Source organism: Castor canadensis, chromosome 1 (genome assembly GCF_047511655.1).
Source record: "Castor canadensis chromosome 1, mCasCan1.hap1v2, whole genome shotgun sequence".
NCBI classification, from domain to species: Eukaryota; Metazoa; Chordata; class Mammalia; order Rodentia; family Castoridae; genus Castor; species Castor canadensis.
Window position 1 is genome coordinate 76,296,529 of NC_133386.1, and position 25,010 is coordinate 76,321,538.

Sequence of the window (25,010 nt, forward strand, 5' to 3'; positions counted from 1 at the left end):
ATCCTTGTTTTTCTTTTTTTTTTTCATTTTTCTTTTATTATTCATATGTGCATACAAGGCTTGGTTCATTTCTCCCCCCTGCCCCCACCCCCTCCCTTACCACCCACTCCACCCCCTCTCGCTCCCCCCCTCAATACCCAGCAGAAACTATTTTGCCCTTATCTCTAATTTTGTTGTAGAGAGAGTAGAAGCAATAATAGGAAGGAACAAGGGGTTTTGCTGGTTGAGATAAGGATAGCTATACAGGGCATTGACTCACATTGATTTCCTGTGCGTGGGTGTTACCTTCTAGGTTAATTCTTTTTAATCTAACCTTTTCTCTAGTTCCTGGTCTCCTTTTCCTATTGGCCTCAGTTGCTTTAAGGTATCTGTTTTAGTTTCTCTGCATTAAGGGCAACAAATGCTAGCTAGTTTTTTAGATGTCTTACCTATCCTCACCCCTCCCTTGTGTGCTCTCGCTTTTATCATGTGCTCATAGTCCAATCCCCTTGTTGTGTTTGCCCTTGATCTAATGTCCACATATGAGGGAGAACATACGATTTTTGGTCTTTTGAGCCAGGCTAACCTCACTCAGAATGATGTTCTCCAATTCCATCCATTTACCAGCGAATGATAACATTTCGTTCTTCTTCATGGCTGCATAAAATTCCATTGTGTATAGATACCACATTTTCTTAATCCATTCGACAGTGGTGGGCATCTTGGCTGTTTCCATAACTTGGCTATTGTGAATAGTGCCGCAATAAACATGGATGTGCAGGTGCCTCTGGAGTAACAGTCTTTTGGGTATATCCCCAAGAGTGGTATTGCTGGATCAAATGGTAGATCGATGTCCAGCTTTTTAAGTAGCCTCCAAATTTTTTTCCAAAGTGGTTGTACTAGTCTACATTCCCACCAACAGTGTAAGAGGGTTCCTTTTTCCCCGCATCCTCGCCAACACCTGTTGTTGGTGGTGTTGCTGATGATGGCTATTCTAACAGGGGTGAGGTGGAATCTTAGTGTGGTTTTAATTTGCATTTCCTTTATTGCTAGAGATGGTGAGCATTTTTTCATGTGTTTTCTGGCCATTTGAATTTCTTCTTTTGAGAAAGTTCTGTTTAGTTCACCTGCCCATTTCTTTATTGGTTCATTAGTTTTGGGAGAATTTAGTTTTTTAAGTTCCCTATATATTCTGGTTATCAGTCCTTTGTCTGATGTATAGTTGGCAAATATTTTCTCCCACTCTGTGGGTGTTCTCTTCAGTTTAGAGACCATTTCTTTTGATGAACAGAAGCTTTTTAGTTTTATGAGGTCCCATTTATCTATGCTATCTCTTAGTTGCTGTGCTGCTGGGGTTTCATTGAGAAAGTTCTTACCTATACCTACTAACTCCAGAGTATTTCCTACTCTTTCTTGTATCAACTTAAGAGTTTGGGGTCTGATATTAAGATCCTTGATCCATTTTGAGTTAATCTTGGTATAGGGTGATATACATGGATCTAGTTTCAGTTTTTTGCAGACTGCTAACCAGTTTTCCCAGCAGTTTTTGTTGAAGAGGCTGCTATTTCTCCATCGTATATTTTTAGCTCCTTTGTCAAAGATAAGTTGCTCATAGTTGTGTGGCTTCATATCTGGATCCTCTATTCTGTTCCACTGGTCTTCATGTCTGTTTTTGTGCCAGTACCATGCTGTTTTTATTGTTATTGCTTTGTAATATAGTTTGAAGTCAGGTATTGTGATACCTCCTGCATTGTTCTTTTGACTGAGTATTGCCTTGGCTATTTGTGGCCTCTTGTGTTTCCATATAAATTTAACAGTAGATTTTTCAATCTCTTTGATGAATGTCATTGGAATTTTGATGGGAATTGCATTAAACATGTAGATTACTTTTGGGAGTATAGACATTTTTACTATGTTGATTCTACCAATCCATGAGCATGGGCGATCTCTCCACTTTCTATAGTCTTCCTCAATCTCTTTCTTCAGAAGTGTATAGTTTTCCTTGTAGAGGTCTTTCACATCTTTTGTTAGGTTTACACCTAGGTATTTGATTTTTTTTGAGGCTATTGTAAATGGAATTGTTTTCATACATTCTTTTTCCGTTTGCTCATTGTTAGTGTATAGAAATGCTAATGATTTTTCTATGTTGATTTTATATCCTGCTACCTTGCTATAGCTATTGATGATGTCTAGAAGCTTCTGAGTAGAGTTTTTTGGGTCTTTAAGGTATAGGATCATGTCGTCTGCAAATAGGGATATTTTGACAGTTTCTTTACCTATTTGTATTCCTTTTATTCCTTCTTCTTGCCTAATTGCTCTGGCTAGGAATTCCAGTACTATGTTGAATAGGAGTGGAGATAGTGGGCATCCTTGTCTGGTTCCTGATTTTAGAGGGAATGGTTTTAATTTTTCTCCGTTAAGTATAATGCTGGCTGTAGGTTTGTCATCTATAGCTTTTATAATGTTGAGGAACTTTCCTTCTATTCCTAGTTTTCTTAGAGCTTTTATCATGAAATGATGTTGGATCTTATCAAAGGCTTTTTCTGCATCTATTGAGATGATCAAGTGGTTTTTGTCTTTGCTTCTGTTAATGTGGTTTATTACGTTTATTGATTTTCATATGTTGAACCACCCCTGCATCCCTGGGATGAAGCCTACCTGGTCGTGGTGAATAATCTTTTTGATGTGTTGCTGAATTCGGTTTGCCATTATTTTGTTTAGGATTTTTGCATCAATGTTCATTAAGGAGATTGGCCTATAGTTCTCCTTTTTAGAGGTGTCTTTGCCTGGTTTTGGGATAAGTGTAATACTGGCTTCATAAAATGTGTTTGGCAGTTTTCCCTCCCTTTCTATTTCATGGAACAGTTTAAGGAGGGTTGGTATCAGTTCTTCTTTAAAGGTCTGATAGAATTCAGCAGAGAATCCATCAGGTCCTGGACTTTTCTTTTTGGGGAGACTCTTGACTGCTGCTTCAATTTCATTTTGTGTTATAGGTCTATTCAGGTGATTAATTTCCTCTTGGTTCAGTTTTGGATGATCATATGTATCTAGAAATCTGTCCATTTCTTTTAGATTTTCAAATTTATTTGAATATAGGTTCTCAAAGTAGTCTCTGATGATTTCCTGGACTTCCATGGTGTTTGTTGTTATCTCCCCTTTTGCATTCCTGATTCTACTAATTTGGGTTTTTTCTCTCCTCATTTTAGTCAGGTTTGTCAGGGGTCTATCTATCTTGTTTATTTTTTCAAAGAACCAACTTTTTGTTTCATTAATTCTTTGTATGGTTTTTTTGGTTTCTATTTCGTTGATTTCAGCTCTTATTTTTATTATTTCTCTCCTTCTATTTGTTTTGGGATTTGCTTATTCTTTTTTTTCTAGGAGTTTGAGATGTATCATTAGGTCATTGATTTGGGATCTTTCAATCTTTTTAATATATGCACTCATGGCTATAAACTTTCCTCTCAAGACTGCCTTAGCTGTGTCCCATAGGTTCTGGTAGGTTGTGTTTTCATTTTCATTGACTTCCAGGAACTGAGGCTTGCTTTGTGCCCTAGGATATGATCTATTTTGGAGAAGGTCCCATGGGCTGCTGAGAAGAATGTATATTGTGTAGAGGTTGGATGAAATGTTCTGTAGACATCTACTAGGTCCATTTGATCTATTGCATATTTTAGATCTTGGATTTCTTTATTGAGTTTTTGTTTGGATGACCTATCTATTGATGATAATGGGGTGTTAAAGTCTCCCACAACCACTGTGTTGGCACTTGTATATGCTTTTAGGTCTTTCAGGGTATGTTTGATGAAATTGGGTGCGTTGACATTGAGTGCATACAGATTGATGATTATTATTTCCTTTTGGTCTATTTCCCCTTTTATTAGTATGGAATGTCCTTCTTTATCTTGTTTGATCAATGTAGGCTTGAAGTCTACTTTGTCAGAGATAAGTATTGCTACTCCTGCCTGTTTTCGGGGGCCATTGGCTTGGTAAATCTTCTTCCAGCCTTTCATCCTAAGCATATGCTTATTTCTGTCGGTGAGATGAGTCTCCTGTAAGCAACAAATTGTTGGATCTTCTTTTTTAATCCATTTTGTCAAACGGTGTCTTTTGATGGGTGAATTAAGTCCATTAACATTAAGCGTTAGTACTGATAGGTATGTGGTGATTCCTGCCATTTAGTTGTCTTAGTTGTTTGAAGGTTTGATTGTGTGTACCTAACTTGATGTTATTCTCTACTGTCTTGCTTTTTCTTATCCTGTGGTTTGGTGCTGCCTGCCTTTTCATGGTTAAGTTGGGTGTCACTTTCTGTGTGCAGCATCCCTTGCAGAATCTTTTGTAATGGTGGCTTTGTGGTCACATATTGTTTTTTAGTTTTTCTAATTAAATAAAAAAGACTTGTAGTTGAATGTTTTTGTAGTTATTGCAACAGGCTTCCTAGGCTATCCTTGAACTCTTGTACTCTAGCAATTCTGCCTATGCCTCCTGAGTAGCACTGCTACAACCAGCTCTTTTTTTAAATTAGCTTATAATAGTTGTACAGAGATACATTGTGATGTTTACATATGTGCTTATAATATATCTTAGTTAGACTTACCCCCTCCATTATTCTCTCCCTTCTTAGAACAATTTCGATGGGTTTCAATCTTCTGTTTTCATATACGAATACAAAAGACATCTACCACATTCTCCCTCTTTCACCTTTTCCTATGCCCACTCCTCTCCCAATGAAGCCCACCCCAGAAAAGACCTTCAAACCAGTTCTTGTATTTTCCTAATTTATTGGCTGCTTTTCTCCTTTATCCTGTGAACATGATGGTTTTCTGATATCGAACCAACTTTGTATTCTCAGCTGAATTGCATTAGTCATTCGATGGTGGTCTTTTAAATTATTTAGGATTTTTTTAAAAATCAAATTTTATTACATTTTGGGAGAAGTGGAATTTAAACTCAGGGCTTCCTGCTTGTGGGGTAGGCACTCTACTGCTTGAGGCACAACTCAAGTTTATTTAGAATTTTTATATCAGTGTTTATGAGTGAAGTTGGGATGTAGTTTTCTATTATGTTTTTTGTGAAGTTTTGGAATCAGTGTGTTACATGATTTTATACAAATAATCGGAGAGGTTTCTATTTCTTTTTCTGGAACATTTAAATATTTATTCTGTGAGGATTTGAAAGACTTCATCTGTAAAACTCTCTATTCCTTGTGTTTTGGGGGAATATTTAATCATTGGTAGCTCCAAAAGTATTTTCAGAATTATGAATTTCCTTAGATTATCTATCTCTATCTCCTCTTTAGTTACTCATATCCTTTCAAAAGTCTTAACTTTTTTCTGGCTTTCAAATTCATTAACAAGGAGTTTAAAACATTACACCAGTATTGTCATTCTTAATTTTGTGTAGCTGTGCTCTTACTTCATAGTTACATAATCTTGCTAACAATAAATAGTATTTCTACTTTTGGAATTTATCTTTTATCTGTTGTAAAGAGGACTGATTTTTATAAATATTTCTGAAAAAAGTGATTTAAACTACTTGCTGTAGGATGTTCCTGTTTAGCCTTAAGTCTATAAGACTTAAGCCTTAAGAACAAGAACAGGTCTTGTTCTTACAGATCTGCACTCTTTCCTAGTCAATACAGTCTAGAGTCCTGATTAACAGTATGATCCTAGACCACCTGAACCCAACTGGCAGGGATATAGTCTGAAATGCAGAATTTCAGACCCTAGCTCTAACTTACTGAGTAACATGCTCCGTATTTAACAAGATCCACTGATGTTCCATGTGCACATTAAAGTTCTAGAAAGTTTCATACTTTTTAAATCATAATATTTAATTTAGTGGCATGTAACCTCCAAATCAGATGCTACTTATTAATATTGCCCTTTTTAAATGAATTGAATCTTTTATTGAAATCTAACAAAAAGTAAGTTTTATGAGGCTCTGAGTAAATTGCACCACTTTTCTGAGGATGTACTCACAGCTGGGCTGGCTCTTGACACACTCTGATGTCACCCTTTCTTCCATCTCCCCCTCCTTCCCATTGCTTGAGAATTGATTACAATTTTGGCTCTGCAGACCCTGTGGATGTGGTCACACCCCAACTACACTGTAAAATCAAGTGTAGTTACAATATTTTTGTCTGTGTGTTTTTCTCTGAGGCCAGGCTTGAGCTGAAGCCATCAGAGAGGATGCCAGTCTTTCTGCTGAGCATCAACTGAAAGAAACAAGCAGTGCATTCTTCCCTCCTCATAGCACAGTGACTTCAGGCAACCACAGGAAGAGAAGGGCAAGAAAGACCAGCCACCTGGAAGCACTGAGGATCATAACAGACTAGGACTGGGCACAAGGCAAGCCAATGGTATTGTGCATCTCAGGAATTAAGGCTTTTCAAGAGCAATTCATGAAATGTATTCTGTTCTCACCATGCCAGGTCTAAAAACCTGGCAAATATTTTGTTTTTTAGGCTGTTGCCTTTCATTTTTGTGGAGCTAATAACTCTAGGGATATTACCCGCAGGGGGAAATTTCAGACTGAATAAGAAGGAGGGGATGGAACACAGCAGCCTCTTCTTTCAGGGCCTGCCAAGTTGTACCAGTCAGCCAGCTTAATCACACACAGGATCGGGGCATCATTAGCAAGGACTGTAACTTCTGCTTATTTCAGAAAAAGTGGTGATTCTCCTGGTATGTCTGAACCCCACACTGACGGAATTTGACTTGAACGTGAAAAATATATTAAATTTCTTCCTGCACCATTGATGGCATCAGATAGACCCTGGAGGCAGCCTTCCAGATACTGGTGCAGTTCCACTGCATATAGCCTCTCTTCTTCCTCTCTCTCTCTCTTTCTGTCTCTCTCTGTTTTATTTCTCCTTGCCTATGTCTGGAAGCCCCAGTAGCATCATAAATCATTCAGTTATCCTATAGACATCTATTATGCACAGACATGACATTGAGAACTGAGGAGAATATAAAGACAAATACAACATGTGGTTGTCTTTGATGAACTTCCACCTTAGCTAGAGAACAAGCATAAGCACGTGTACAGATGATGACGACTGCACACATGCATTCCAAGCTACAGAAATGCAGAAAAGGATCACTGTTCTCTTGGATGATCAGGAAAAAGCCATTCCAGGGCAGATGGGATGTGAACGCTACCTAGCAACCAATAATCAAGATATTGATATTTCTATTTTTTCAGCGCTGGGGTTTGAACTCAGTGCCTCATACTTGCTGGGCAGGCACTCGTACTGCTTGAGCCACTCTGCCAGCCCCAAGATATTGACATTTCTTAAGGCAAGACAAACATATGGTACTGAGCCTTCTATCAGTTCTTCTCAGATCTATACTTCCTTTAAGTTCTTTCCAGCATAACGTGAAATATTGAATATATGGAACAGATTTTGATTATGTTTAGAAGTTTATTAATCATACTATTTGTAGAAAAATATTTCTGAAAATATTTCCTATAAATATTAGTAATTTTTACTAAAAGTTGGGTATCTAAAACTTAAATTTCCAAGTATCTATTAACTCACTCAAATTTCTCATTTTGGCCCACTTAGGAAGTCTTAGTTGTGTAATTGAGCCTCTTATTTTTTCTCACCTAAACAAAATGGGTTGAAGTTGTAAAAACTCTGCTATATCAGAATATTGGGGGAAGTGACTATGCATTAGCTAAACATCTTCTTATTAGGACCTGGAACTAGTCTAAAAGCAGAGCAGTCATGTTCTTTCCCAAGTACCTTCCAAAAAACAAGGGTAAACATTGTAGAGAAGCTTCAGTGCCAAACTGATCAGTGTTCTCATTATAAGTAGGGGTTTTGAAGGGTTGTCCTTAATGCTGCCTCTGTATCCTAGAAGTTGAAAGCCTTCCTTCTCCTGTTCTTGCTTCTTTCTAAAAATTAAAAAAAAATTTTTTGAGACAGGGTTTTGTGTGCAGCTTAGACTGGCTCTGAACTTGTGATCCTCTTGCTTTAACCTCCCAAGAGCTGGGATTACAGGTTGTGTGCCTCTATGCCCAGTGTGTCCTTTGTTTTTTCTGTTCTCTTTGTGCACTGATTTGCTTGTGCAGACCTTTATTTACTTTCCTGAGAAGAAGAGAAAGTGACCTGAAGTGTAAACATTCCTGCTTTTTTTTCCCTTAGATTCACAGCTGGTTTTCCTATGCGTGTCCTCTGTCCAGGTCACCTAAGTACTGACACATACAGCTGCTGGAAGAGCTGCATTTGGTCATTTATGTTAGTCTCTACCAGTACAATCATCCTGTTTTCATATCTGCATGTAGTACTATTGCTCTCTCTAAGGTCATTATGAAAAACAAAAATCTTTTGTAAGAGTCATCTCATTTTCCTGATCATACTGGCATCATAATTAAATCAGGAAAACTGTTTCTGGTGACAGGTTCTGTTAAGGATAAGCCTTAGACTCATGGAATGGATGGTGTGATAGAGGGTTGCTGAGGTCTAAATATTAAATTCATATGTTAAAACCTAATCTCCAGTGTAATAACGTATTGACAGGTGGGGATTTTAGGGGGTGATTAAGTTATGAGGGCTCCATTTCCATGAGAAGATCAGTGCCCTTATAAAAGAGGGAGTTATTTTGCCCCTTCCACCGTGTGACTTGCAGAGAGAGGGAGCCATCTATCAAACAGAGAGCGAGCCCTCACCAGACACTGAATCTGCTGGCACCTTGATCTTGGACTTCTCAATCAGCCTCCAGAACAATGATCAATAAGTTTTTAAATTTAACTTTTTGTGGTGCTGGGATTTGAATTCAGGACATTGGTAGGCATACCAATGTCTCTAAGCCTTTTTTTTGTGTTTTTTTTTTCTTTCTTTTTTTGGTGGTTCTGGGGTTTGAACTCAATGTCTCATGCTTGCTAGGCAGGCACTTAACCACTTGAGCCACTCTGCCAGCTGTTTTTTTTTGTGTGTGTGTATTGGGTATTTTTGAGATAGGGTCTCTCTCGAACTATTTGCCTTGGGCTGTCTTTGAAACTCCATCCTCCTGATCTCTGCCTCCTGAGTAGCTAGGATTACAGGTGTGAGTCACCAACACCCAGCTTGTGTTAGTTTTTTGAGACAGGTTCTTACTTTTTGCCTGGGCTGGTCTTGAACCATGATTCACCTGATCTTTGCCTCCAAACAGCTAGGATTACAGGCATGAGCCACAGCTCCCAGCAAATTTCTGTTCTTTATAAGCCAGCTAGTCTGAGGTGTTTTGTTATTGCTTCCCTACTGGACTAAGACAGACATGTACAGTTTCTGAGTTCCCTGTTTGTATGGGTTTATATTCTGTTTTGACTAGGTATCTAAAAGGCCCCACTTGGAATTTGCAGCAATATTTCTACCTGAAGTCTGGATGGATCTTTCTCTGTTTTAGTTAAGTTAATGTCTCACTGTGTCTGGATCCTGAATTGCCCATCAGTGAGTAACACAATAAAACTTTTTTTTAATTGGTCATACTGGGGTTTGAACTCAGGGCCTCCCACTTGAGCTATATCCCTAGCCCTAAAACTCCTTATTAACTCTAACTGGAAAACAGGACTAAACTTGTTTCTCAAAGTGAACATTCTTTTTCCTTTTGGTTCCACCATGCTGTTTTGTCCTTAGCAGCTGCTGGCTAATGGCTCAAGCAATGTTGGTCACTGTAAGCTCTGGTGACCAAGGACAATTTCAGGGCCCAAGGACTTAGAAAGTTTTCTAGGTAGCCTGGAAGGGAAAGCCCTGTTCTCACAGGCCTCATGTTCCACATGCTTATCTTGCTCATTGTGGCTTCCCTTTGGGAGTTCTGCAGAATAACATTATTGTTTGTCTTTGGTGCTCTCCTCCCTGCTTTGACCAGTTTCCTCCCTGCTTGTTGCATAGTTTCACATTTTCCAGAGGTCAGCTTCTGGCTGATTGGCCAGGAACATCAACAGCAGAAAGCACCAAAACAGCCTTTTCATTAACCATCCTAAAAACATAGCCTGTGTGTATGAGTGTGAAGTTTTAAAGCTGAAATGTAGACAGTGGTTGACCACATCTTCTTGTTGCCCTGAATGTGTGGCTTCTCTTGTTTTCCTGAGTGTGTGTGTGTGTGTGTGTGTGTAGAGAAATTTATATCTGTGTTTTTGACTCTATTTGTATTTATTCACTTATTCTCTCCCTAACATGGTTTCAAAATATATTTTTTCTATTACTCCTGCCATTAAAACACAACCAGAATTGATGGTCAGGTGATCCACAGGAGTATAGCTATGCTGATTACCAAATATGAAACACTTCTGTACGTGGTGGCAAATCACTATTGAGTGCTCCTCAACTGTCAAGGGATTCCCTAGATCTCCCCAAGTTCCCACAATCCACAGGGTTCAGGCTGGCTTGGCAAGGGGAATGCCTTCTATGATTCTGCTTCAGTCCACCCTCTGCCTATACCAACCCACTCTGCTTACTTGGCATCCTGTGTCCCATACAAATATCAAAAAAATCAAAGTATTGCATATTTTGATTATCACTTCCTGAAAACAATAATGGTTAATCCAGACAATATTGCTACTCAGCCAATGTTAATTCTGGCATTCAGTCATAATATGGGAATGGAGTTCAAGAAATTCATGAACCTCATTGTGTGAATAGACTTCACACATTCAGGCATGTGGTCATGCACATTTCTCTCAAGGCAGAACTTTGGGACAACTTAGATGGTTACAATACAGACCCAGCTATCTTATTTGTTTGTTTGTTTATTTATTTACTTAATTGTTGATACATTTTTTCTTAAGCGTATACATTGTTTGGGCCACCTCTTCACCCTGCCCCCTGCCCCCACCCCTTCCCCCTCACTCCTCTTGCTTCTAGGCAGAACCTGTTTTGCCCTCTTCTCCACTTTTGTTGAAGAGAAAATATAAGAGATAATAAGAAGTACATAGCATTTTTGCTAGTTTGAGATAAGGATAGCTATACAGAGAGATCCCTAGCATTGCTTCCATGCACTTGTGTATTACAACCCAAATTGGTTCATCTCTACCAGATTGTTTCACTACTTCCGGTCACCTTCCCATAGTGGCCTCTGCCAGTTTAAGATTACTTTATTTGCTCCTCTACAGTGGACACATAAAACACTTTCAAGTTTTAGGTTTCCTTCCCTTCCCCTATTCCTCCAGTTCCATCCATTTACTTGCAAATGACAAAATTTCATTCTTCTTCATGGCTGAGTAAAATTCCATTGTGTATAAATACCACATTTTCTTAATCCATTTGTCAGTAGTGGGGCATCTTGGCTGTTTCCATAACTTGGCTATTGTGAATAGCACTGCAATAAACATGGGTGTGCGGGTGCCTCTGGAGTAACCTGAGTCGCATTCCTTTGGGTATATCCTTAGGAGTGGGATTGCTGGATCATATGGCAGATTTTTAGGAAGCCTCCATGTTGTTTTCCAGAGTGGTTGCACTAGCTTGCATTCCCACCAGCAGTGTATGAAGGTTCCTTTTTCTCCACATCCTCGCCAACATTTGTTGTTGGCGGTGTTTTTGATGATAGCTATTCTAACAGGGGTGAGGTGGAATCTTAGTGTGGTTTTGATTTGCATTTCCTTTATGGCCAGGGATAGTAAGCATTTTTTTCATGTGTCTTTGGCAATTTGGACTTCTTCCTTTGAAAAACTTCTGTTTAGTTCAGTTGTCTACTTCTTTATTGGTTCATTGATTTTGGGGGACAGACCCAGAAATCTTGCCAAGGTGTGAGCATCCTGTCACTAGGCACAATCTTGAACAATCTCCAAAGCCCCTTCCAACCAAATGATATGTAGAAAATAGCAAACATTGTGAATTCTTCCACAAAGTATATACCTGGCATGTTACATGAAATACAAAGAGCTAAGTAAATATAGAAGTAGGTATACTGCAAGGGATCTGTTTTCCAGTCTTGGGTTTAGACATGTGGTGGCTGCAAGAGCCAATGGGATACAGCAAACATCCTACAATTATGAGTCTTTATCCTGGAGCATGGTTCATTCATGGTAACCAAGAGAATGTGGGGTGAAATGACATGCCTGTGTCTGGGATATCAGGATACTTAGGGAGGAAGTCGTTTGATTTTGGGAACAAACAGTTGAACTTCAAAAGTACAACAATCAAGGGAGGATTTATTTTCTGGCACTGAACTAAAATGGAAGGCATTCTTGGTCTCCTGAGTCTGATGGGGCATCCGTTCTATGAGTCACTGAGGTTCTTAACTCTCTAGCACTTTTGACTCACTCTCTTGTGTTTGAAGTCTGGGTGAAGTGTCTTCTGCAGCCTAAGGTTAGTTCTCTGAAGAGGGTTGCATTGGGAGGTGGATACAGATCACTGGTCAGAGGGACTCAAGGGAATCTGGATAGAAGTCAACAGGGCTCCTTCAGGCACTGCCTGTGAATTAGCTAACTGGTGAGTGTCCCTGGTGAGTATGCTTCAGTTTTTTTCCTCTGAAAATGTGGAATAAAATATTACCCTCCTGTGTGTTTTCTTAGCAGTGAAGTTATGTGATTGGCCCTTACAAGTGTCAGCAATGATTTTTCTGTGGAAGAACTGGAAGCAAAGTGACTCCCAGGAAAGGGAAACATCCAAGGTGTATAGCTGTGAGACCTCTAGGAATCCACACACTCTCTGACCAACCCTACTGGACTGTGAACCTTTGTTAAATTAAAGACAAAGTTTCAAACCCCAAGAAAATGGAGGAAAAAAAATCCCACCAGAGTAACTAACACTTACTGCCATCCTAGATTCACCTATTAGCATCTTCCCAATCTATACACACACAGTTACACACTTTCATGAAGTCATCTGAAAGATGTAAGCAAGTATCATGACACTTCATTCCTATATCATCTAAAATAACTTATTTCTCATAAGCAAAGTCACTTCCATTTTCCTATTTAATAACCGCAGTATTGTTTCCACATCTAAAGAGCCCTAATTCAGTAGTCCTCGACACAGTCAGTCATGCTCAGTTCTCCTAAATACTTTCCAGAAGGTTGCTGGAGTCAAGGCCCTTGCTGTTGTGCATCTTTAGTAGCCTTCAGTCAAGATTGTTAGCACTCATGTAAATGGCACAATGCATCCCCCTGTGCAACTATTATATGCTAATAAAAATACAAAAAAAATAGTTCCCTTTCTCCTACTGCTCTTTCTCATCAAATCTCCTCCTCCCCTTTATTGGTGGTATTGGGGTTTGAATTCAGAGTCTTGTGTTTTGAATTCAGAGTCATTTTTGCTTTAGTTATTTTTCAGATAGGGTCCTGCACTTTTTGCTTGGGCTGGCCTTGGCTATCCTACCTATGCCTCCTGAGTAGCTAGGATTACAGATGTGTACCACCACACCTAGCCCCTCATCAAATCTTTGAAGTTGTCTAGCAGGTATTTTACAAAGAGTTCCATGGATTCCCGTAGCATATCCTTGTTGGGTTGTATTTCCAAACCAGCTCATCTATGTCTGGTCTTGTGAGTCACAGAGCTGGCTGTGATGCTGTGGGCTGAGGACGTAACTAGATGTTTCGGGTAAGCACTTACCGTTACTCATTTGAAGAAGCAAAAACTTAACATGTCCCTGAAGGACTCCAGGTTCCTTCAGTCCCTACTCAACACCACCTTAATCTTTTTACTGCAAAATCAGTCATATGTACTATTCTATGGCCTCTGGGATCATTTCTGAAATGCAAAGAATAAAAGAAACAGGGGTGTTTGAGTCACATTTCCTTTGCAGGAGTGATGTGGACCCACTCTCAAGTCACCAACAGTGGATATTTACAGAACATTTAGAAGATAATGATTTGTTCTTTCTGTGTTAGGTATTTACGAGAAAACCTCCTCTCTTTCCAGTTTCCCCATAAGAAACTGACATACTGCTGGCTATAAACTGGGTTAAGACTTTGCACTGTGGAATGTTGGATGGGTGGGGTGATTGAAAACAGGTTATCATTTGCACGAACTACCCAGCTTTAGACAGCTCCTCTCAGTTCTTTTTCTTTTATTTTTTAAAGATAGAGACTCGCTATGTAGCCCAGGCCAGCCTCGAACTCTCCTTCCTTCTGTCACAGCTTTGCAGGCATGTTCTACCACATCTGGCTAAGAATCTGAAATCACTGAGACAGAAGGGATAGGAAATGGAGGCCCAGAGAGAGGAGTGAGTTCCCCAATCCACTTGCTGGTGAGCAGATTTGGGATTAAAGCTGCCTCCTACATCTAGCCCTGTATTTTGTCTATTATTATCTCAATAATGGAATCATTAGATTTTGTATTTAAAGGCTCCAGAAGACACTTTTGAAATGCCTCGAGCTGGGGAAGAAGAAAACATGGTAGATTCAGCAGATATCTTACAGTGGTTACACTTAGAGCTGAGTGTTCTTTAGTCTATCCTTGAATCTGGGAAAATGTGATTTTTTTTTTCTCTCTATGAAAGGACAGAATGCTTTGCTTCTTGGAAACATTCTCTTCTGGCCTGATAAATTATACTTTTTTGACCTTCAGAGTTTGAGTTAAGATACTATGTGTAAGGTTAAGTAACATTTCCTTGGGCTGTTATAATGGATTCTTTGTCTTTTAAATTATAGCCTGAATCACTTTTGGAACTGTATCCTGTTTTACAGGCATTTTTCCTTCTAAAGTAATTCTGCAAAAGTCTCTCTTCCTCCTCCAGAGGCATATAAATATCCTTGCAATTACCAGGTATCTGACTTTGCCTGTTTATTACAGAGAGAGTGTTCAGAAGTTCTAATTATATATCAAATTCATGGCCTAGATTGCACTTTGAGCTTAAAAATAGAATTTAAGGTAATTTTTGTCAACCCATTGTCTATATTTTGTACATCAAATGTATTTTTATCTATCTCTTCTTTTTTAAAAAAAGCATCATCATTACTCTTAAAAGAAAGAAAGAATGAAGAAGAAAGAAAGAAAGCAAGGAAAAAAGAGAAATAAAGAAAGGGAAGGGGAAAGGAGGAGGGGGACAAAAAGGGTAATAGGGCCAATATGATCAAAGTATGTGTGTGTGCATGTATAGAAATGTCATGATGAAATCTTTTATAATTTCACATACAAAAATGGAGTTTTTAAAAAGGAAGGAAGGAAGGGAGTGATAACTTACCATTAGATGCCATTAGATACCTGTACCAACTGTAACCAATTGAACTTGGTTACAGTTTAATTTTTTTTTTTTTGCTAATTTTCTAGGTTGTGTTATTCTCAAGCTCTTTTCAATATTTAAGAAAATCTCCAGAAACAGCATAGGAAGGGATGATCAGTTAGATGCACATCTTCATCAGTTAGTTGTTTTGACTATAAGTAGCAGAAACAAGCAAAAAAGAAACCCTTGATTTTTCCTGCCAATCTCAGTTTTTTGTCTGTGCTAATTATTAGAATTGTGAATGCAACAGCAGTTTTGTGTTTGGCGTTCTCTCTCACCTCAGAGTGCATCATCTTCATTTCCTACTTTTCATACTTTTGTATCAATCATTTAGTTTTTGTTTTAAAAACTTCCTTAGTACATGAGTTCTTTCTTTTTTGCAATTCTCATTTGCTTGGAATTCTCTCATTTCTTCTCACAGAACACTTCTTATCAGTACATGTGTTTAATTTTGTACATACTTCTAAATTCTGTGATTTTATTTATTTGCTATGTTGTTTTAACTTCAAGAACTTGGATAAACAGTCATATTGTGTACTTCTGGTTTTCTGTAAAATGGTAAACCCTCAAGCTGTATTAAACAGCAAAGAAATGTATTGGCTCATCCAAGAAGAGGTCTAAAAATGGGGTGGCCTCCGGGTGGGTTGATCTGGTGACTCAGTATTACCAGGACTCAGAGTCTATGCATCTCAACATTCTGCTAGTCATGGCATACACTTTGCTCTAAGCCTGATTCTCCTTGGAATCAAAATATGTTTGTCAGCAGCAACTGGAGCTACTGTAGCAACAGGAGTCTTGTTCGGGTTAGTTTCAAAGACAGACAATCTCAGATAGGTTTTCTCTAGTACCAGGAAAGGTTGCCAGAAGATCCCAGAACAAGTTTCCTTATATCATATTAACCTGAATTGAGTCATGGGATTATTTCCTGTCACAGGAGGACACCATGCTAAGATCAAGTATCTTAGGTTGTTCCTGGAAGCAAACTGAGCCAGTTTGGGTGCAGAAGCTTCACTGGGGAGTGTCCTGAAATCTTTTGTGAGAAAGTGAAGAATGCAAGATTGGGTAAAGAAAAGAGTTAAATGGAATACCCAGCCTGTTCCACGGGGAGCTCTGGAGCACACAGCCCATCAGGGTTGTTCTTCCTCGTACTTACAATGTCCCAATGTTATACCTCCACTATTACACTCAATGGATGTTGAGCTGAGCTGACTCCAAGGGTCTGGTGTGGCCTTGGGCAGGGTGGTTTTCTTTGGCTTGTCTTTCCAGGGCAGTTCCTACTGAGACTCAGCAGAGAGTCATCAGTGGCCAACTCTCCCAGCATGAGTGGGGTTCAGTCACAAAGTGGGCAGTACTCCACAGCATAAGGGTCTGTCTCCTCTCAAACCATTTGCACCTGTCTTCTTTATAGATGCTCTGGGAGTAGCTCCTCCAGGATTCTAATTGGTTCATGTTCCTACAATTTTGAAAGGGAAGCTTAGCAGGTAGGATGAACTACTGCCCCTGTGAGGACTGGCAGGGTTAAATAAAGTCTCTTCAAATGACGGTGTTGCTGCTCCTCACCTGCAGTAATAGGCAAACTGGGGAAGAGGCACAGAATTGGAGTTCTAGCAGCTAGCAATGAGTTTGTAATATTTTTTTCCTCCAATATCTCTAGCTAGATTTCTGAATAATTAAAATCTAGAAGTAAGCACTGTGTAACAAAAAGAGAGCTAGAGAAATTCCTCTAGCCCTGAGAACTGATTTTTTATTAGCATATATTAATTGTACAAAGGGACTTCATTTTGTGTTATTTCCATACATGCATATAATCTACTTTGATCCAATTTATACCCTCTATTACTCTTTCTTATCCCTCCTCCCCACATTTTAAAACAATTTTTAATGGGTTTCATTATTCTACTTTCATATATGTGTATGAAGTACTTTGATCATATTGACACCTCCTTCACCCTCCCACTTCCTACTAGTGCCCATTTTTACATTCATGTCGTTTTTTTTCATTTTGTTTGTTAGTCTAGATTCTTCATATGAGGGGAAAACATTCAATATTTGTCTTTCTGAGTCTAGCTTATTTCACTTAACATGATGATCTCCAGTTCCATCTATTTTGTTGAAAACAACATAATTTCATTCTTCTTTATGGCTATACTACAGTGTATGTATACCAAATTTTCTTTACTTATTCTTTGGTTGATGGACACCTAGGCTGATTCCATAGTTTAGTTATTGTGAACAGTGCTGCTATAAATGTGTGTGCAGCTCTCTCTATTTTACACAGACTTATACTCCTTCAGCTGTATGCCCAGAGCAGTATACCAGGATCATACAGCAGTTCTATTTTTAGTTTTTTTGAGGAACCTCCATACTGATTTCCATAGTGGCTGGACAAATTTACATTTCCACCAACAGTGCCTAAGTGTTCCCCCACACTTTGCATCCTCACCAACGCTTGTTGTTTGTTTGTTTGTTTCCATGATTGGCATTCTGACTTGGTGAGATGGAATCTCAGCGTAGTTTTTAATTTCTATCTCCTTTATGGCTAAGGATGCTAAACGTTTCTTCGTGTATTTGTTGGCCATTCATATTTCTTCTTTTGAGAACTGTACATTTGATTCATTTGCCCACTTATTAATTGAATTGTTTGTTCTTTTGGTGTTTAATTTTTGGAGCTTTTTATATATTGTGGATATTAATCCTTTGTCCAACAAATAACTGGCAAAGATTTTCTTCTGTTCTGTAGGTTGTCTCTGCATTCTGGTGATTATTTCCTTTTCTGTGTAGAAGCTTTTTAATTTGATCCAATACCATTTGACAATTCTTGCTCTTATTTCTTGAGTAATCGGAGTCCTATTCAGAAAGGTGTTCACTATGCCTATATGCCCAAGGGTCTTCCCTAAGTTTTCTTTTAGTAGTTTCAAAGTTTAAGGTCTTATATTTAAATTTTTTATCCATTTTGAATTGATTTTTTGGTACAGAGTGAGACACAGAGGTCTAGCTTCAGACTTAGCAAAGAGAACTCTCAAAGGTTGAAGTGAGTGAGGGAATCCCTGTTTTCGTTTCTTTGTTTTTCCATCCTTTCCCTTTCTCCAGGCTTGTTTTTTGTGCTAGGCCCAAGGCAATCTCATGGTGGAGACAGCAGTAGTCATCTTGGAAAACTGCAGGAGCCAAAGCTCAGAGGGAGCAGAGTCTTCCTTTTTCATTTGGCAGAGCTGCAATTCTAAGAGGGCTTGCCACCATTTAAAAACTCTCTTTCAGGGCAGAACAGGTTCTTCCTGGAAGCAGGGGCAGGGAGGTTGGGAGGAAGGTGGCACAAACAATGTATACACATGCAAGTAAATGTAAAAGCAATAAATTAAAAGGAGAAATAAAAATTAAAATAATGGCAGATAGAAACAAAGCAAAACAAAACAAACAGACAAAAAAAAAACCACCCAAACCTTTCTCTGCTTGTTATCTGGGCTCCAGATGTGGCTCAATCACAGAAGTGCATGATTTGGGGGCAGATGGATGGAAAAAAAAAAGACTCAGGGAAGAGAGTAGAGAAGGAAGAGCTCAGGAAATGGACTTCTTAAACTTGGCTATGAATATCTGGCCTGAACTCCAACCTGTGCGTGAGTGATATGTTCCTGCTTAGCATTCCAAAGATGGTGAGGCTAAGCTGAGTGTAATGGTACATGCTTGTAATCCTAACTGAGGTAGGAGAATTGCTGCCTTAAGGTTAACCTAATGCTACACTGAGAGGTCCTATCTCCAAAAAAAAAAAAAAAAAAAACAGTCTTCCCAGGGCCCAAACTGACCAACTGATCACTGGGTGATACATTCATAGGATAGATCTGAAAGTCTTTAAAACCTGAACTGGCACAGTAGCTACAACCCATAGAAAGTGAGTTGGAACTTGTGACTTGAACCTGCTAAACAAAAATATCAACATTCTTTCATAAGATTTAAACAAGACCCAGATTCTCATAAGGTAATAGTCAAACTATTCAGGGTACAATCTAGAATTGTGTGACACACAAAGAATCATGAAATTCTCAACTGCCATTGGAAAGAGAATCAGCAGATGCCAGTGACGAGATGACACATGTGTTAGAGTTATTTTACAAAGACTTTGAAGTGGCTGTTATAAAAATGTTCAAAGGAGCAATCTTAAACACTTTTAGAACAGAATTAAAATAGAAATAGAAGCTCTAAAGAAGAACAAATGGAAATTTTAAAAATGAAAAATGCAATATCCAAAACTAGAAAGTCTCAGTAGTAGAGTGAAGATAAGAGAGGAAAGAAATTATAAACTGACCCCCCCGCCCCAAGCCTCATCCTCATGTTTTATTACCTACTTGTGGTCATTTTCACAGTAGAAGGGCTATAACATGAACAGCCAACAACTCCCAGGACTGCTAGTTCCAGGTACACCGAGCAGCAGCTAGAAGGCAGTTTAAGACTTCTAGAGAGGTGCCAGAAACAGAGACTGTGAAGAGCTGAGACTAGAAAGAAATGTGGAAGGGCTAAAAAGTGAGAGGTGAAGTGTGATGAAGAACCAAGACTGGAGGAGCTGCAGGCCCTATTGGAAGAATTCCAGAGCGCCCTTGAGAGTTCCTTAACTTCAGCTGTGGAAGTGCTGTAACACCAAGGGCTGAGGGTCCTGACACCCTTAGCTTGGGGCTGTAATCCCAGCTTCTGGGTGTGGTCCAGTGGCGCTTACAGCACAGAGGTATAATATTAAGAGCAAAGGGATCCTGACATCCTAAGTTTGGAGTTGACACTAAGAGAGCTGCACGTTTTGGCTATTCTGGAGTTCCATCTGAATAGAGCAAAAGAACCCTCAGCCAACTGGTAACAGAGCTGCTCAAGACTGCTTACAGTGGACTATTCTGGCCAATGGTGGTGGGGGAGGAAGTATAGGGGGTGTGAAAGAGTTGTTTCTGTCTATGTCAGTGTCTCTCAGTCTTTCTATCAACATGACAAGCAGAAATAGTTATATTATAGAGATAGGAAAAAAAATCTCAAAAAAAAAGAAATTGTAAACTGATATAGTCACACTGAGGGTTTGGGATTCAATACATACATTGAACATTGAGTTCATAACATTAACACAACATTCAGGTCATAACATGTAACACCATGGGTGAACCTTGAAAACATGATGCCAATTTAAAGAAGCCAATCTGAAAGCAGGATGTATTGTGTATACTGTTTGTACAAAATGTCTATAATAGCCAAATGTATAGAGACAGAAAGTGGAATAGTGGTTGTCTAGGGATGGGGTAGGAATGAAGTTGGAGGAAATCAGGGAGATTTTGGGGGAGAGTGATGAAAATGTCCTAGAATTGATAGTGATGATGGTTGTACAATTCTGTGAATATAGTAACATCCATTGACTTGTGCACTTTAAATGGATGAATTATATGCTATATTTCAATAAATCAGTTTTAAAATAATAGACAAAAAAACAAACAAAAAAAACAGATGGATGATGGATTTGTGGAAATTATTCAATCTGGACAACGACAAGAAAAAAATGTTAAAAAACAGCACTCCAGTTTCCTATGGAACAACAGAAAATGTCTAACATTTTCATCATGAGACTTTTCAGAAAGAGAGAAGAAAGAATACAGTGCTGAAAAGATGATTTGGAGTGGAATTCAGGGTCTTGTGCTTGCTAGGCAGGCACTCTACCACTTGAGATATGCTGTCAACCCTATTTACATTATTTGGTTATTTTCGAGATAGGATCTCAATTTATGCTGGGTGGACTGGACCAGGATTCTCCTATTTGTGCTTTCCCACATAGCTGAGATGACAGGTGCACACCATTGCACTCAACCATTGGTTTAGATGAGGTCTTGCTAACTTTTTTTTTTCTTGAGCTGGCTTCAAGTCATGTAGCTAGGATTACAGGTTCAAGCCATTTTGAGGCTAAAACTTCACATATTTTCTAGAAGTTATATATCAACATATTTAAGAAATAGAGCAAACCTTAAGTAGTATAAAGTCAAGGAAATGCATGCTCAAGCATATCACACCAAATTTCTGAAACCAAAGACAAAGAAAAATTCCCAAAATATCTAGAGAAAAATAATACATAATCTAGAAGAGGACAATGCTTTGATGACAGCAGTTCCCTAATCAGACACCCTGGAGGTTGAAAGCAAGTATAGCACACATTTTCAAATGCTACAAGAAAAATACTGTAAGTGGGATGCTGGTGTCTCACGCCTGTAATACCAGCTACTCATGAGGGAGAGATCAGGAGGATTGTGGTTTGAAGCCAGCCTGGGCAAAGAGTTCGTGAGACCCTATCTCAAAAAAGCCCATCACAAAAATGGGCTGGTGGAGTGGCTCAAGGTGAAGGCCCTGAGTTCAAACCCCAACACCACAAAAAAAAAAAAAACAAAAAAAGAAAGAAAAATAGTGTGAACTCAGAAATCCACATTTGGCTGAAAGAGCTTTCAGGAATGAAAACAAACAAACAATATCCTCAGAGGAAAACTAAGAGAAATTTTAATTCAGTAGACTTGCTTTAAAAGAATTGTTAAATGCCTAGACAGAAGAGAAATAATGCCAGAAAGAAACTTGGTGCTTCAGGAATGCACAAAGAGCAAGAAAACCGGCAAATATTTCGGTGAATATAATGGTCTTTTTCCTCTTGAATTCTTTAAAATATATAACACTGGTGAAGTTTTCATTATATGTAGATGTGATATTTAACACAAAGAGGGAGTGGAACTTCATGGTTTTAAGGTTTCTGCTTCTAAATAGACTGGACAACCACTCAAAAAGTAACACAGAGATACTGTCAAAATCACAGCAGATAAGTTAGAATAGGATCACAAAATAAGCTCAGATAACCCCCCAATATAGGAAAGGGGGAAAAGAAATAAAAAATATGGGGAACAAACAGGAACCATAATAAACTGGTAAATATATAAATATACAGATTAACATATTAATAATGTCACTAAATGTGAACTTTTTTTTTGTTACTGGAGTTTAAACTCAGGGCCTTAAACTTGCTAGGCAGGTGCTGTACTGCTTGAGCCACACTTCCAGCCTAGTGTAAATTATTTCAATACACTAATTAATAGATTATTAAATGGATAATGCATGTCTTAACTATATGGTATTAGCAAGAAAATCACTTCAAACAATGATATGGGTAGGTTATAGGCTAAAAGGTGGAATAAGATATACTATGTAAAAACTAACAAAAAATTGGGGTGGTTCTTGTTAATGTTAACATTTACTTCAAAGGAAAGATAATTCAAAAGATGAAAAGGAATATAACATATTGATTAGACAAGGATAAAAGGTCAATTCACTAAGAAGACATAAAAAATTTACATATGTATATACCTAACAGGATAGCTTCAAAATACATAAGACAAAAACTGACATAAACTAAAAAGAAAAATAAACAAATCAAAAATTATAATTGGAGTTTTTTACACTCCTTTCTCAGTAATGGGTAGCATCAGGGCTGGTGAAATGGCCTAACAAGGGTGAAGCCCTGAGTTCAAACCCCAATACCTCCAACCAGCCCCCCCCCCCAAAAATCTAACACCTCCAAATCCAGGATCAATAGAAAAGTCATTCAACAGCAGAGCATACATTGTTAAGTGCACAAAGAATATTTTCCAAGACAGACCATATTCTTTGTCAAATCAAACCATGACAATTTTTTTAAAAATTAAAATCACACTAAGAATATACTCTTAAAAAATAAATTGAAGAAGAGATACAAAATGTTACAGATCATAAGACTCAAATTTGATCTACAGACACTTCGCCAGGGAGCATGCAAGAATAGGAATAAGTCCATGAAAGGATGCTGAACCTCATTAGCCATCAGGAAATGCAAATTAAACCACAACAGATACCGCTACTCATATATTAGAATTGCTAAAACTTAAAATGGTGGTAACACCAAGTGCTGACAAGGACATGGAACAATTAGAACTCTTATACCATGTGGGCAGAAAATGTGTGTAATGATTGCTCATGAAACTACATATTCATATATGTTCCAACAATTTCTCTTCTGAGTATTCACTCTAGAGAAAAGAAACTGTACACAAGTGTATATAATAACTCTATTTGTAATTGTCAAAGCCTGGAGACAACTTAAATGTCCTTCACTGGGTGAATGTATAAGTTGTTCATTTATACAAAGGAAACAACTCAGCAATGAGGAACAGACTATTGACACAAGCAACACTTGAACTGATATCAAAGGCATTGGCTGAGTGCAAGATGCTGGTCTCAAAACGTTAAATATCAGAGGATTCAAATTATATGACATTCTTGAAAAGACAAAACCACAGTCACGGAGAAATAGATGCATGATTACCAAGGGCAAAGGTTGAGGGAGAGTGTGAAAGACAAAAGAACTCAGGGAGGAATTTGGGGGGTCAGTTATGAAACTGTCCAGTGTCCTGACAGATCATACCTAAATCTATTTGGTCTGGGGAACAGTATGGCAAGGGCACCATTTTTACTACTTTTGTTATAACCCTTTAAAAAATCTCTTACAGTCAATTTATTAGGCTCAATGATGAAAATTATTAGAAAAATGAAAAGAAAACCAAAACATCCTCAGCATAGCTGTAAATGCTGAGACATCCTGGTCTCTCTGTGAATGGGGACACAGGATTGCAGGCTGGTCATCCTAAGCTTCCAGTCATGTTTCCTGTGGCAAAGATTCATTTGCTGTCCTGTGAACTCCAACATTTTCCAAGAATCAAATACATTTTCAATATGTCAAGAGTATTATAAGCATTAAATAACTTCCTTGTTCCACTTGTTTATTTTCTCCAGCTTGGCTTCAGTTGTTCATTTGTTTCTGAATTTCAAGAGCTCCATATCAGACTTTGCCTCCAACTTGAGGAATTCTCAATTGTTATAGAATGTCATAGATGAATTGATTTGTGGGGGTTTCTTGTTTCCCCTGCCCTCCTACCTTTTTTTCTTCCTGCATAATTTTTATTTGTTTTACTATTTAATTTAATTTTTCTTGTACAGGTGACACTTAAGATTATTATTTGAAAAGAATTTTCCCCTATTTGTAAAATTAATTTGAAAATATTTGAGAAATCTGTTTTTCTGAGAAAATGCATCATAAATGGGAATATGTTTTTAGACAGGATCTTGCTTTATACCCCATCCACCTCCTGAGTGCTGGAATTACAGTCATGCACCACCATACTTGACATGAAATCTTTTTTATTGCATGCAAACTTGAGAGCATTTTGTATTTTATTTTCTAGTTTTAGATGTTACAGAATGGTGAAGTTGGTCAGATCTCCTGATAATACATGGCAGGATACTTCCAGGTGAAGCACTATAGAGGAAGAAGTGGAGTCAGAATTGTCCACTTGTATTTGAAGAGGAAGATCTCTGGAGACAAGCTACAAAAGCCAGGTTAGTGGGACTCCAGAGTTTCTAGCTTGTGCACTGCTCCCTGCTGTGAGTTATCATCAGGGCTCTTGGCTCTTGCCAGGGCCCATGACTCACCAGACCTGGGCTGTATGGGCTGGCGCCAGGAATGTGACTGCACAGTGCTGTTAGTCCTTAGTCCTACTTGTGATTTCTAATTCTGTCTGTGTAGTACTTTTGATATTGGAGTGTCGTTCCTAACTGAGTTCGTGTCCCAGTTTAGTCGATGACTGAAGATGCTGGGCCAGGAGTTAAGACTTAAAGAAAGCACAAAGTTTATTGAAAGAATAACAAAGCACCCTGATGGGTGGGACTTAGCGAAAGGGTTAAGCTGTAGAATAGATGAAGTCTAAGAGATAATATAGGGCCTGACTTTGGCACCTCCTACTTTACTTTGAAGCTGTATCTATAATTGGCTGTCTAATTAACTTTTTTTGTTGACCCCATCCTTAT

At 38.5% G+C, this 25,010-nt stretch overlaps 1 long non-coding RNA gene across 3 annotated transcripts in view; it reads left to right on the forward strand.

Moving 5' to 3' along the window:
* The window catches only part of LOC141424766 (uncharacterized), a 93,332-nt gene that overhangs the window by 20,680 nt on the left and 47,642 nt on the right, over nt 1-25,010 (forward strand). For all 3 annotated transcript variants that reach the window (XR_012449670.1, XR_012449668.1, XR_012449669.1), the window contains exon 2: nt 24,389-24,542. This is a non-coding gene — a long non-coding RNA (uncharacterized lncRNA). The remainder of the gene's footprint in view (nt 1-24,388; nt 24,543-25,010) is intronic.